Source organism: Coturnix japonica, chromosome 12, assembly GCF_001577835.2.
Source record: "Coturnix japonica isolate 7356 chromosome 12, Coturnix japonica 2.1, whole genome shotgun sequence".
Classification (NCBI taxonomy): domain Eukaryota; kingdom Metazoa; phylum Chordata; class Aves; order Galliformes; family Phasianidae; genus Coturnix; species Coturnix japonica.
This window is the reverse complement of record NC_029527.1, coordinates 15,255,566-15,268,963: the sequence shown is the minus strand read 5'-3', so window position 1 is coordinate 15,268,963 and position 13,398 is coordinate 15,255,566. Positions and strand designations below refer to the sequence as shown.

General features: G+C 41.3%; 1 protein-coding gene across 6 annotated transcripts in view; it reads right to left on the bottom strand.

Moving 5' to 3' along the window:
- The window catches only part of CNTN4 (contactin 4), a 239,861-nt gene that overhangs the window by 200,710 nt on the left and 25,753 nt on the right, over positions 1-13,398 (bottom strand). For 4 of the 6 annotated variants that reach the window (XM_032447184.1, XM_032447186.1, XM_015875246.2 and 1 more), the window contains exon 2: positions 7,030-7,074. The gene's annotated coding sequence lies outside the window, so the exon portion shown is untranslated. Of the gene's footprint in view, positions 1-7,029; positions 7,075-7,189; positions 7,262-13,398 lie in introns of those variants that run through there. The other 2 variants (XM_015875244.2, XM_032447185.1) reach the window with 2 other exon arrangements.

Below are 13,398 nucleotides of genomic sequence, written 5' to 3'. Positions count from 1 at the left end.
GCTTGCATGAAGACGAACACGACTCACAACTCTTTGGCACCATTCCTTCCTTTCCTCCCCCTTAAAAGGAACTTTAGTTGTTTACAGAATAGATACAAGAAAATCCAAGCTGGTATGGTGACACATCATTAGTTAAAAATACAGCACGGCATAAAGAGCTTTAGTACAGAGATAGCACCGGAGTGCAGAATTACATGAAAATGGCTCAGGAAGGAGAATGAAAGTCATCTGGAAATTTATGGGTTTTGCTATGGGCTGTAGCATAAGAACAAAATGACTGCAACCACTTTGTGTATAACTACAGAAAGTGAATTTGCTACAATTAACTGAGATGAAAATAGAGAACAAGGAGTAATAAAAATGCTCGAAATGTACCTATCTATAAAACGTGGATAGTAAATGCGTGGTGAAGGGAGGAAGGTCTCTAAAGATAAAAACAAAATCCAAATGCCTACCGGAGTCTAAAAGTCGCACATCCCTGACCAGAGACAGGCTTGCATAATGAGCAAAGACAGCGTGATTTGTGGCTTACTGTAAGCTGCAGGAAGCACTACAGACAAAGAAATGAAAACCCAGCCGAGATGACAGCATCTCATTGGGAAGCTCACTGCAGAACCAGAGCTCCGGAGCACTCGTGCCACGTGTGCCATCAGGCAGATGTGTGTGATGAGTTCTGACAATAAGATGACAGCCTAGCACTGGGATGCCCACACTTAGTCCAGACCTACAGTTCCATCTGAAAACAGAAGCAACCTCCAGATCTGAACAGCGCTCTGATGAAGAGAGAAGCAGCACATCTCCTGTCTGAAGTTATTTGTAATGCCGCATAATGACTGCGAACTGCTGCAGACTCTCAACAGCTGAAAGAACAAGCAGAGGTCTGTGTTTTAGAGAGGAGACAAATGTGGCCAGAGGACTTTATAGAAAGAACACTTACACCTGGTTAGACACACAAAGTTCACACTAATGAAATTAATTGGGTTTATAGGGAATACCAGCAGATGAATTCTAATGAGGCAGCATCCATCCATACAGCATATGCCATAGCCACGAGCCCTTCTGGTCCTGCACACAACATCACATGTGTAATCTGGAATCCTGGCTCCACAGGAACAGCTGAGACTTCAGGGCCTGCATGCAACCACATCCACCCCCAACTTGTATGCAGCTTAATTAAATGGCAATGGTAATTAGCGCACAACACAGGAGTCTCAACAGATGCTGAAGAAAGAAATACACTTGGTGCTAGCAGAGAGGCTCACCGTTCTCCAGCTTCTCTGCAGCCTTGGTGGGGTGGTTGTTGCCCACTGTCAGGCTCATCAGTGTGACCCCATTACAAACTGATAAGGAGGAACATAGCTAGCTATAAAATGGTAAACATAAGGTGTAACAGAAATCAACAGCAGACTGATGTAAGGAGAAACAAGGACAGCTCTCATAGGTGATGGGGAGAGCCTGGAGCACATCACTTGGTCCCAAGGCAAGGCTGAGGGAGTCAACCACATGCAAGTTGCCCCAGAAAGAAAGCAAACGATGTACGATGCTTGGATGCTAAGGATCAGAGAGCTTAAAATCAGCACATATAGAGGAACAACAGGAACAAGGATAAGAGGAAAATGTGAAAGTAAAACATCTCTGAACTGCTTCAAAGAAGGGCACCACAAAGTTGATCCAAGCTCCCATGAACTTCACTGCTGCCTGCAGTGCGGTTTGCTATCTGCATTACTCCATATTCTGGAAATATTGGGCTATCAAAATACATTCATTACAGCAAAGTGACAACAAGAATATGCTACTGCATGCTCATAACGGGTAATGAGTCACAAGCACAAAAGGAAATACAGACCGAGTGAAAGAATGCTACAGGAAAGAATGGATCGAAAGGAACTGTTTCATGTGAAGAGGAATTAAAGCAGTGGGTGTGAGACACGTAATAGCTTCTGAAAGATTTTCTAAGAAGTGGCAGGGGAGCTGAAGATGAGAAGTGATGGAAAGAGACTAGAAGGAATTACACACTGGAGGCAAAAAAATGCAATGAGTCACATTCTGATGCCTTCGTGCCACAGGGTATGAGTGGCAGCTGTCCTCAATAACTACTGAAATAACATTACACAAGAAACCTCTGAGCAGGGCAGTTGTACTCCATCTCTGCGGATCCTTCCAGACTATTTTATGTAAACAAAATGAGTTTTATGCAAGCTGTATTATTTTAAAGAGCGATCATGAGAAATTACAACACTAGATGTATCTCTTCCTGAGACGAAATTCAGTATATACAACAATCGGGTTCAATGAGGTGAGCAAGATGAAAAGATCTTCTCCTTCTCAATAAAGACATTAACTTCAACCATGACTCTTGAATCAAAGTAAGAAGATTCAAAATAGACTTCAAAACTTCTATGATTCTCTCATCCAAACACTGCCTTAGTCTTGACTTTAATTTCTAGCCGGAGATCTCTCCTTTTCCAAACAGGCCAGTATAATGAATCTGAGCAGAGAACTTAAACTGGTACAGTATTAAGGATGCCTGCAGTCCTAACGTTATCATTTCAGTATCAAAACACCATTTGCTGTCTCAAGCATTTTTTGCCTAATGAATGTATGGGGTCAAGGGGCACCTGAGATGCAAACTTGGTGCACTTCATTTACATTTCTAAAGTAAATGTTTAATATTCTAATAGCCTGATATGAATTTCCTAAATGTTAATTGATGCAATTGAAATTTGCTAAGGGCACATTCAAGACATTTCAAACAATTAACAAAAGATTTGAAAGCAAAGAAGCCATTTCAGTAACAGTCAAAACCACCGTCATACCTGTCGTATCACCTGTAGCAAGAAACTTTTCTTCTTCTACTCACCAAAAAGGAACAGTAAATTGTGCAATTCAACATGATTACAAGTGATACTCAACTAAACCTGATTTCTTCTCACTTAAGGACAAAACCTTTTTTATGGATCAGTCATAGAATCATAGAATGCTCTGGGCTGAAAAGGACCAACGATCATCTCATTCCAACCCCCCTGCTATGTGCAGGGTCACCAATCACCAGACCAGGCTGCCCAGAGTCACATCCAGCCTGGCCTTGTGTTTCAGTCCTTCTCTGTTTTCTAGATGGATGTCACTGATGAAGAAAACTGGGAGCACTCAAACTGACACATCACTCAGACCCTCAAACACTACAACCACATGTTGAAATAAGTTATGCAAAATCTAAAATAAAAGCTATGCTTTGCAGCTCTGTTCCCTGTCCTTGCAACCAAAAACAGGCACAACTACTCTGAATTACAGACCCAGAACAAAGCTGCTCTGCCCATACACATCCATCCAGCAAAGCTCATGGGATTTCTGCCCTGCAAGGAGGTCTCTGCTTACCCCAAGCCTTCTTTTCAATCCAACCTCAAGACTTATGGAAAGTCGGGTTGGAAAATAAGAGACCAAGTATCCTTCCTAGTGATCCATTTAATGCTTATTGTGAACATACGTGTTTTCATTGCATAACAGTTGGGGAAGAACCACTACAGCTGTCCTGCTGGGGCTTACCTGCTTACATTTTCATTCAGCACACTGCATACCTGCCAGCAGTCTGCTTCCAGCTCTCTCTCCCCCTTATATGAGGAATAACTTCCAATATTTGTAATTACAGCAGCCATCTTCATTCAAAACACAGGTTCTGCTTTCAGTTTTGCTGCCCTAGAGGGCTTCTGTATGGTTATATTCAGAGAACACCTGAGCAAGCTCTTTCACATTCATTTTGAAGCTGATCAAACCATCTGAGCCAAAGAAATTCTCCCTCTGAAAAAGGTCTTGTAGCTCACTACTGCCTTTTGCCCTGGTTGACTACAAGAAACAACAACCCAATATAAAGATACGGAAGGTTTGAAATTTACTTATCAGGATAATAACAGCAAATGAATCTGTAGTTCTTCAGCCCCAAGGAGGCAGACAGATATGATTTGCAAACAACACAAACTGGTGAAGGTCCTATGAGGAGCTATTTTCTGCCTTTTAAACTCATGCATTCTAGCATGAGTTCTCTAGCATAGACTGCTTTCTTCAAGGAAATTCTGAAAGGAGTAAAAAGTTGCTTTAAATGCTCCAGCCTACATCCGCAGTCTCTGTAACCTAAATACAATAAATGGCACTGAACCAGCTATCTTCGACATTATCTTGTTATCAACTGATTATTTATTCACCAGAAACGACATGGTGTTCCTCTTCCTGCTTGCAGGATAAACTGACACTTGATTCAGATTAGTAATCTACTGCAAAATGGCAACTGCACAAAGCCCATGCAGCAGCCCAGACTCAATAGGTATGTTGAGGAAAATGCAGATGTCTGCGTAAACAGAGGATCATGTTGGCCAGAACTGTCACTCCAGCATTTTTCAGGAGCACTGCACTCACTTAAGCATCCCTCGAGGCTTCAGCCATCAGGAGATACAGGATGACGGATGCACCATCTCAAAACAACAAATCCTACTGTGATTTTAATTGAATTACAGCAGCCATTTTACTTTTGCAGAGCCTCTTAAGACTCCGCACCGCTTACTCGCTTCCAGTGATTCAGCAGTTTATCTTTCAATACAGCAATCCTTCCTTAGGACAGTTCCTCATTCCTTTTAAGTAGTGCTTCTGACAGCAGCTACCCAGACGGTTGTTGTTTAAAGCACTCTACCTTTTTTTTATTAAATAGAAGTAGTTTATCTCAGACACCTCCATCTTCAGACTCGAACACTTTTCTATTCATTTGAATGCTCAGTCTTTTAGCAGCGTCCTCACAATATACTGTGCCTCTACACTTAAGCATTGCAAGAAGTTAAGAAGAGGCAGAAGAAAAGCAAATCTAAAACCCAGAGGATAAACAGCAACACCAGCCTATAAATACACTCCAGCCTTGAAACACTGGAAAAAAAACAAACCCAACATTCTGCAATTACAGGAGACTCCAGCAGAACTATCAGGAGGCTATTTTTGTTCCTAACCTACATAGAGGCTGCAGAAAGGTCAGTTCATAGACAACCAAAAACAGGCAAAAGACACTGACAGGCACCCATGTCCCAGTATCACTTTACTATGCACTTTGGGCTTTATTTCCCAACTATCTGATTAGTGCTTTTGTATTCATCATGTTCTTATGAAGAGAAGTAATATGTACTTGTTACCACTACATAAGAAGAGAGTAAGAAGGCTCAAGAAAAATGCTTCCTTACAAGAACTTAAATAAAAAAGTCATAATTTCACTCTGCTGTATAACTGGTGAACAGGGGTACAACTTCAAGACCACTCGGATGCTGAATGTCAGTGGTAGGAAAGCTTTCATTTTAAGCCATGCCTTAATTAACCACTACACAGACACGGTCTGTGACCATGTCATTGTGTAGACAAGAACATCCCTTGTAACTTCCATTTCTTGAGCTACTGCCCAACACATTCAGCAACCCTACACACAAGAGGACATTTCTGCAGCACAACTGTAGACTATGCCTGGTGGTAGTATTTCTAATTAAAATACATTGTAAGCCTGGTGGTTGAAAACAATCCACAGATGCTACAGGCTTTATAAGGTGACCATTTGCATGTGGCAGTTTTAATTACCTTACAGGTAAAGTAGCATTTTATTGCACTAATAAAACTCACTAACATTTTCTTCATCCAGTTTTGATTTCCCAAACAGACCAGAAAACAAGCCTCAAACTTGGATTCCTGTACTTTGCTTATGCCTGAGCAAGAAACATGCACTACTTAATAGCATGGACAAGGAAATCCTGCTGTCCCCTAGAACCTAGAGGTGAAAAAAAACCTTGAATTTATGGTCCCCATTGAAGGTACTTGTGTCACCTGTGTCTTCACCTGAGAAAGGGCTCTGAGTTTAAGAGTACTGACCAAAGGCATGAGAAGACCATTATTCAAAGTCATCTTTAATATTAAGAAATAAGCTTTGCCATTCAAACCACTAGAATGTGGTATCACAACATTTATCATTCCATCTTTGAACGTCTCACACAGAGAGCTTGACAAATTTAAAAGACCATGCTGAATAAGAATATTTTACCACATCTAAAGAGCAGTAATTCAGCTTATATTGTAAGCCACACCCAGCACAAGGAGATGCATCTCAACTACTCCAATTAAAAGCATCAAGAAATTAATTGATAAGGCATTTATGACCTCACCCAACAGTCGGATCAAAAACATCTACAACTGAGAAGAAAAATGCGTTTTTAAGTATTTTATTTTGAACTCTGGCTGGTTTTTGCTCCTTTTCGATGGTAACAATACAGTTCATCTTCAAAAGTATGTTCTAAATTGGTAGAAACTTTTATCTGTAGAAATCAACGACGTGAAAGCCCCATGTCAAGGAGAAGGGCAACACAGTAGGGACACAAAAGAAAACACAGTCTGACCAGGGCTGGACTCTAAAGAGTAAACTGCCACACCTGTATTCATGTTCAATACTTCAGTGCTATCTAGAGAGAACAAGAGCATTTCAGAATATATAGGAAAAAGCCACCTCAACAAGCAATATTGATTCATTTGGACTTTCAAGCTCAGGTACCATTAAGATAAATTTGAGTTTCAGAGGTGACGGTTTTCTTTTGATAGTTCATCTACAGAAATGATCATTCAATGATCAACTAAGCACCAACTCTGAAAATCTAGTAACAAAAAACAAAGACAAAACAGAAAGCACTCCGAGTCATCAATCCTATTTTGTAAATGGTTCCTTCATTAAGTCACGTACAGTGTTTCTAACAGCACTGCATTTACAGCTTTCTGAAGGCAAACTGTTTCATCTTTTCTATAAAACTTCCAATATAAGATTCCCTAAAAGCAGCATATATCCTAAAGAACTCCAGTGAAGACTTTCAACAGCCACCTAAACAAAAACTATAGTCAATGCACTGCAAAACACAGGGACAGACTGCATTGTCTAAACAATACAAAAATACAGACATTCAGTGTAATTACTTCAAGACCATAAAAAACAGAATCAGCAAATCGTAATTAGTATTAAGGAATTATTACCTTCTCCAGTGCATGATATGTACTCTTCAGTCAAAGTTCCAATACCTGAAAGAAGTAACACATAGGGAAAGTTAGTTATACTGATACTGTAAGTCATTAAATTCATTCTTACTCATGTTAACTCATTTTGCAAAGAGGCCATCTCTGATCACTTCAGTACCTTCAGTCAACATGGGGCGCTGGCTGGGTGCTCTCTGGGAGGTTTCCACCACTCTCTACACCAGTTCCCCCAGCACACAAGGATCCCTCCCATTGCTTCCTGCAGACAACAGGTGTGGTACTGAGCATTAAGCAGCTCCTTGTTTCTACAACTCTGATTAATTCACTAAGGGCCAATAAACCTTCAGCCTGCTATAGCACCTGATGTGGAATCCCATCTTCCCCAGCCACAACTAACTTCAGGCCTCCAACAGGTGGCAGAAACCCTCAGCTGCTCCCCCACCCCCTGCTACACATCAGTACATCCACCCAAATCCCAGAGCCATTTCCCAAGGAGTTCCAGCACCACCATTAGTTAACCCTCATGACCAATGTATTTTTAGATCCCAAAGAATCTATCCCTTGCTGCTCAGTACAATAAAAGCTCTCTGGTTTTTGCTTTTAAAGCTCTAATTTTCTCTAGGCTTGCCTACCCATCTCCAAGCAGTCCCTCGGCTCATAAAGCACTGTGCCAAAGCAGAAAGGAGGCTACTTACAAAGCACACGACCTTCAGAACTGCATTTGTGTTTTGTTTTTTAAAGCCCTGTCATGCCTGTGTGCACAATTGAGCCAGGGCTTTTTTTGGTGCTTGTGTGGGAGACTGGATCAGATCATTTCTCTCTTCCCCCACAACCCCAGCACATGTAACCAACTACTACTCCTGTTGCTGCTTGCTTCTGTAGGAGCTCTGAGATCAGGTGCTCGCTCAAGCAGGACAGCAGACCTACTGCATGCCCACACAGTGCTTCATATACTGATAACTTCAGTAGAACAGGTGACTCCAGTTAAAGAAGCACACACTGTAACTTCTAATTACCAGATTAAACCATCAGTACCGATGTATTGAAAGCCTTCAGAACTTTCAGCTTCCACCACCAGAAATGCCTTCAGGGGTGATTTCTCTCAACATTTACCATTGGCGGAGTGATATTAACTCAAAAACCAGGAAATAAACAAATCCAGGAGATGCTTTACATTCAAAACAGTATTTCATCCCTTAAATATTTTGTAAGAAACCAAACACTGCTCTTTGTCGTCATGTGTTTGAAACTGATTAAAGTAATTGCACTTTATCCTCACAAGAAGCACTGAACTGGATTTGCAGGCTTGAAATGCTAAAGCATTTAAACTACATTACCAGCAAACATCCAGCAATGCCCAGGCAATTCTGCTAAATACAAAGCCTCCCACAGCTCAGGGCCATTGCATCCCATCCATTCAAATACACACCGCAATTCAGGTGGAGAACAGATGGGAACAGGTACCAAAGGGAACCAGCGCTCTCCCTTAGGTGACACTGAGGAAGGCACTGCATTTAGCAGATCCAGGTTTGTCTGCATCCCTCGTCAACAGAAGGATTGGAGAGGAACTTCAGAATGCAGATATGAAATTGTCTCCAAAGGAAAAAAGCAACAACCCTCTTTTAATGTGGCTCCCCAGCCACCACTCCACTTGTTCTGAAAGCTGAGGCTTCCAAAATGCCTAAAAAGAAATTCAGGTTTACACAACCCTGCAAAAGAGCAGCATATACTTCAAGGAAAAAAATCACTTAAAGCAGTGCCTCTATTTCTATTTTCCATCTTTCTTTCACAGAAATACTATATAATCACACCCCAAATTTGCTTTTTCAGGTAAAGATAGTTTTTCAGGAGCTGGCAACAGCGGGAACTGATGAAAGCCTTAAGAGCTGATCTCATCTGCTGCCAGCAGACATCTTCACATCGCACTCCAAGTTTATAGTGGCACTGAGATGGCTGAAAGAAGCTGTCCCACAGAAAGCTGAGGTGTGTTTCACACCTGGGAGCTCATCAGCATATTATGCAAATGCTGACATTCCAAGAGCATCCATCCCCAGAATGCTTATGCAAGATAAGAGTACACAGGAAGGGTTATATTTCTGTGGGCAAGAACCAACCCTGGTCAGTGGCAGGAACGTTATTGAGGCATCAGGCTCTGAATCCCCAAACAAAATTTTCCTTTGTTCATTTCAAACATTCAACTCATTTGCTGATTTTTCATCTTTTTTTTCATCCCAGCTCTGCTGTGTGCTGGTGTTTACACAACTTATCTACTCAGGCATGACCACCAATCCAGCAGCCCAGTCTTGTCCTGTTTCCACATCTTTCATACTTACTACTTAAGAAAGCCATGAGACTTCACATCTCTCTCTGCCTCATTCCAGTCTCAAATTAAGCACTGCAGAGGCTCTCTGACTACAGATCTATCTTTACCCCAAATCCACCAGATACCATTTAAGGGCTTCCCTGTTTCTGCTTTCTAATATAAGCTTGGAATCTTTCAAAGCTTTTGCTCCTTCTATAAACACAACATTCTTCACTTCACTGTAAGCTAAAAATGTGAGAGCTGCAAACCTGCAAGCCTCCGAGCTTATTAATATAGTTTATTAAATAATCAAATGCTTCTGATCCCTTCCTTGCTTATACTCACTTTCTGCAGCCCTCTCAGCCTCATACAGAAAGGTGAAGCTCACTGCAATTTCTCACACTGCCTTCTCTACCCCTGCACCTGGAGCACATTTACCAACGCAAACCAGCATCCCTGTTCTGCCTCAGCTGCTCTCTCAAAACCAGAGGACATTAACACTGAAGTACCACCATCTCAGTAGTTATGTCAACAGATGAAAAGCAAAAAGGCCAACAAAGAGCTGAAGCTGATGGAAGCCCTTCCTCAGCAACATCCCAGTCCTCATCAACATCCCAATGCTCACCGTGCCTCCTGTTCCTGAAGTTGGACATTGCTTATCAATACAACAGATTGATGACAGGAGTGAAACAGAAGAGTTTTCCAAAGCTGAAATATAAATCCAGTATTCATTTCCCCTGTAAGCATTTCCTGTGCATTTAGATATAGTTTAACAAGGCAGCCAAGAGCATTCTCTAAGTGTATCCTATCTCATGCAAAACAATAATAATAATGGAAAAGACTAATCATTATCATAGCTCTCCTATGGTTTGATTGGTTTAACTTCAAAGTAAAATGCCACCAAAATAGAGGTCTCATGTAGTTTATTATAAGAAAAAAAAAAAAAAAAGAAAATGTAATATTTCAAAGTGTTATTTTTAAGTAACAGAAAACCTCAGTCTCACCATGTGGAGAAGAGCACACACACTTCTATTGGATTTCTAGGCTTTAAAAGGCAATTTGATGCCATTTGCTTCACAAATGAAAAGAACGTTGACCTGCATGACTGCATATTGATAATAATCTTTAGACAACAGAATTCTTCAGAGATCATAGAAGAAACCTCACAGTGATTCAGCAACTGCTTCATAAATTGCACCACTAAGCTGTGTAACCCTTGAAATTATGTTACTCATAACAGGCCTCTCTGCTCCATCAGAATATGCTCGGAATACATTGCTTTCTGACCAGACACAGGGAACAGACACATGCATGTAAAGATCCTCTTTCAAAGCTATTTTTCCACGAGGAAATACAGGCTCATGTATTTCTCAAAAGCCCAGACTAACTCCAGGAGTCTGCACTGACAGTGGAGGATGTGACCATCACCCTTCCTTCCACTTTAAATGCAAAGTAAAGACAGGTGTGTAGTTGTTTTGCATTTTCTGAGAGATGCCGTTGTCTCTCCAAATTGCTGATTAGGAGATCCTGTGTTCATTTGCGTACAGTGCATCAATCCGGCCACTTACCAAAGGTTATCTAACAGAACGTCAGGCTTTGATGACAAAGGGAAAAATCACTGTAGATACAGCCAGTTTTATGCACGCGATATCTCTTACTAAGTTACGTAGCCTCTCATTTGCAGTCTTCTGCTTCTTCTTTTCCAAGCAACAGAAGGGGGTGGGTTGTAACAACTTCCTGCTAACAACCGTATTTTTATTCACCATCATGTAAGCTACAGATCTGTATTTTTAATTTTGAATGAGATGTCAAGATCCCACATGCATCTTTAAGGCTGTTCAAGACCCAAGCCTGTGCCCTGATGTGTCTCCCCAGGGCATGGAGGGGGCATGAGCAACCCACACAGCCACCAGCACACATCTGTCCCAGCTCTGTCCCAGACACAAACCAACAGGTTCTGAAACACTGAGATTTACCAGAACCGTAAGAGGTTCCCATCAGTTTCTGTATTTCTTTTCCAGTCTCCGCTTGGTGACTTGTGCAGCTGCACCTGGCCAGGAGCCTGAGCCAGCTGAAGGGCACGGCGGAAAGGATATTGTTCAATGTCATATCTGAGTGATTCTTTGCATGAAGGAGCAAGCTGAAGTTAACAGTCTACGCTAGCAGAGAAGGGAGTGGACCATTAGTTTCCCTTCATTTCTTGCTCCTATCACTCTTATATTAAATCTTTTTTGACCAGGATTGCAATGCCAGAAGCCAAAATCAGAAGTCTAATAAGGAAATGTCTCTAATCACTTGTCACCAATTACAAAATGCCAAGCAAAAAAGGTCAGTAAAAAAACCACATAAGTAACTGAGTAATTAGTATCTACATAACCCGTAATAATTAGCACTTGATTGTTGATTTCCACTTGGCATATTTTACCATTCTGTTTTTATTTGAGCTGACAATTTAGTGTTTATTTGCAAGCTAAGGCAGGTATTCACATAGTCCCCTGATTGCTGTAAATGAAGGCCTTAAATATCTGCTGCTGGTGATACATTTTAAACTTTCAGCAAGATCATCTTCTAATACTCAGAAGTGTGAGATTTTGTGACCTTGTGTGTTGAGGAATAATCTTCTACAGTGAGATAAAATGGATGCACGCCCACAGTCTATACTTGCTGAAGCTACAGCTCCATCACCATTAAATTGTTTGTTTTTCCTTTTTAATTTGTTCCCTGTCCTTGCAAACCAGGAGACATTTCAGATCGCCCACATACTCCCTCAACACCATGTTCTCCAAAAACAAGGTCTTGTTCTTTCTAGGTTGGTTTCTTACACAGATTGCCATGTTACCTAACTGGGTCACAGCGCACAGATACATAGACAGTGCAGGGCTTAGAAGTTAAGCATACCCACATCAACTACATAAACACACGTCCTCCTGGTGCCTGGCCTCCATTTGCACATCCATTTGTACATCCATTTGCAAGGACATTTGCAGGGGAAGCATGTGCTGCTGCTCTCTTGGAGGCTGCCAGGTGAGGGGAGGAAGAGCCCCAAGCAGGGGTAACTGAGGAGGTGCTCCTTGTTCCTTTGCCTTCAGGAAAAGCCTCTTGAAATGCCAAATTATAGCTCAACAGAGCTGCTTTTTTAGAGATTGATTCATGCAATCAACTTAGCACGTCCTGAATGCCACTGGGGACAACTAGCAACAGTGCCAAAAGCCACCTTGACTTCAAGCACCAACTACACACACACAGAGAGAGTTTTTGCAGAGAGCAGGAAACTGATAAGTGAACAGTCAATCATTTGCAGTCTTAATATACAGCAGAGAACTATTGAAATACATTTATCTTTTTTTTTTTTTTTCAAGTCTGCTCTAAGCAATACATAGCAAGAAAAGCAAGCAAATGCAATAATAAAATCGATGGTACACAGCAAGAGCAAAAGCCTCTCAGAAGTTTCCGAAGTGCAGAAGATGTCATAAGTGACTGAAGTACAATAAATCTCACTTCTCAGGAGACAGCATTCAGGATTTCCAGTTCGGTGCAATTACATCACTAATCAGAAATCTGTGATATGAAATTATATCTCAGTTGGAGGTTCTTCCAAAGGATTCATAAAATACTGGAGAATAATGGAGAACTCATTCTAGACAACCAGAGATTGTATGTGAAGTTCCTTGTAAACTAACATTTATGGAATGAAGCTAATTGATGCATCTGGAAATACCAGCAAACAGCAAATACCAGCTACAAACCTAAGAGGAGGGGAAAAAACCAAGAAGGCAAGTGGAAGTAACTGAGCAAGGACTGAACATATCTGAAATGAGCTACAACATCAGTAGTAAAGCATTTCCTTTAAAATGATTTGATAACAGTAAAGGACCATGAAGGAAGGGACTCCTTCCAGCAATCCTCTTCCCCTCTTTAACTTCCTGACCCTGCAGCAACTCCAGGCAAAAGAACAGGGAATATTTAATCAGTGTATTCTCTCAGAGTCACTAGGCCATGACTGGAGGAGAGGAAGGGAGAAAGTTTGCTGCAACATTATCTGTCCAAATTCAGAAGCACAGAAATCT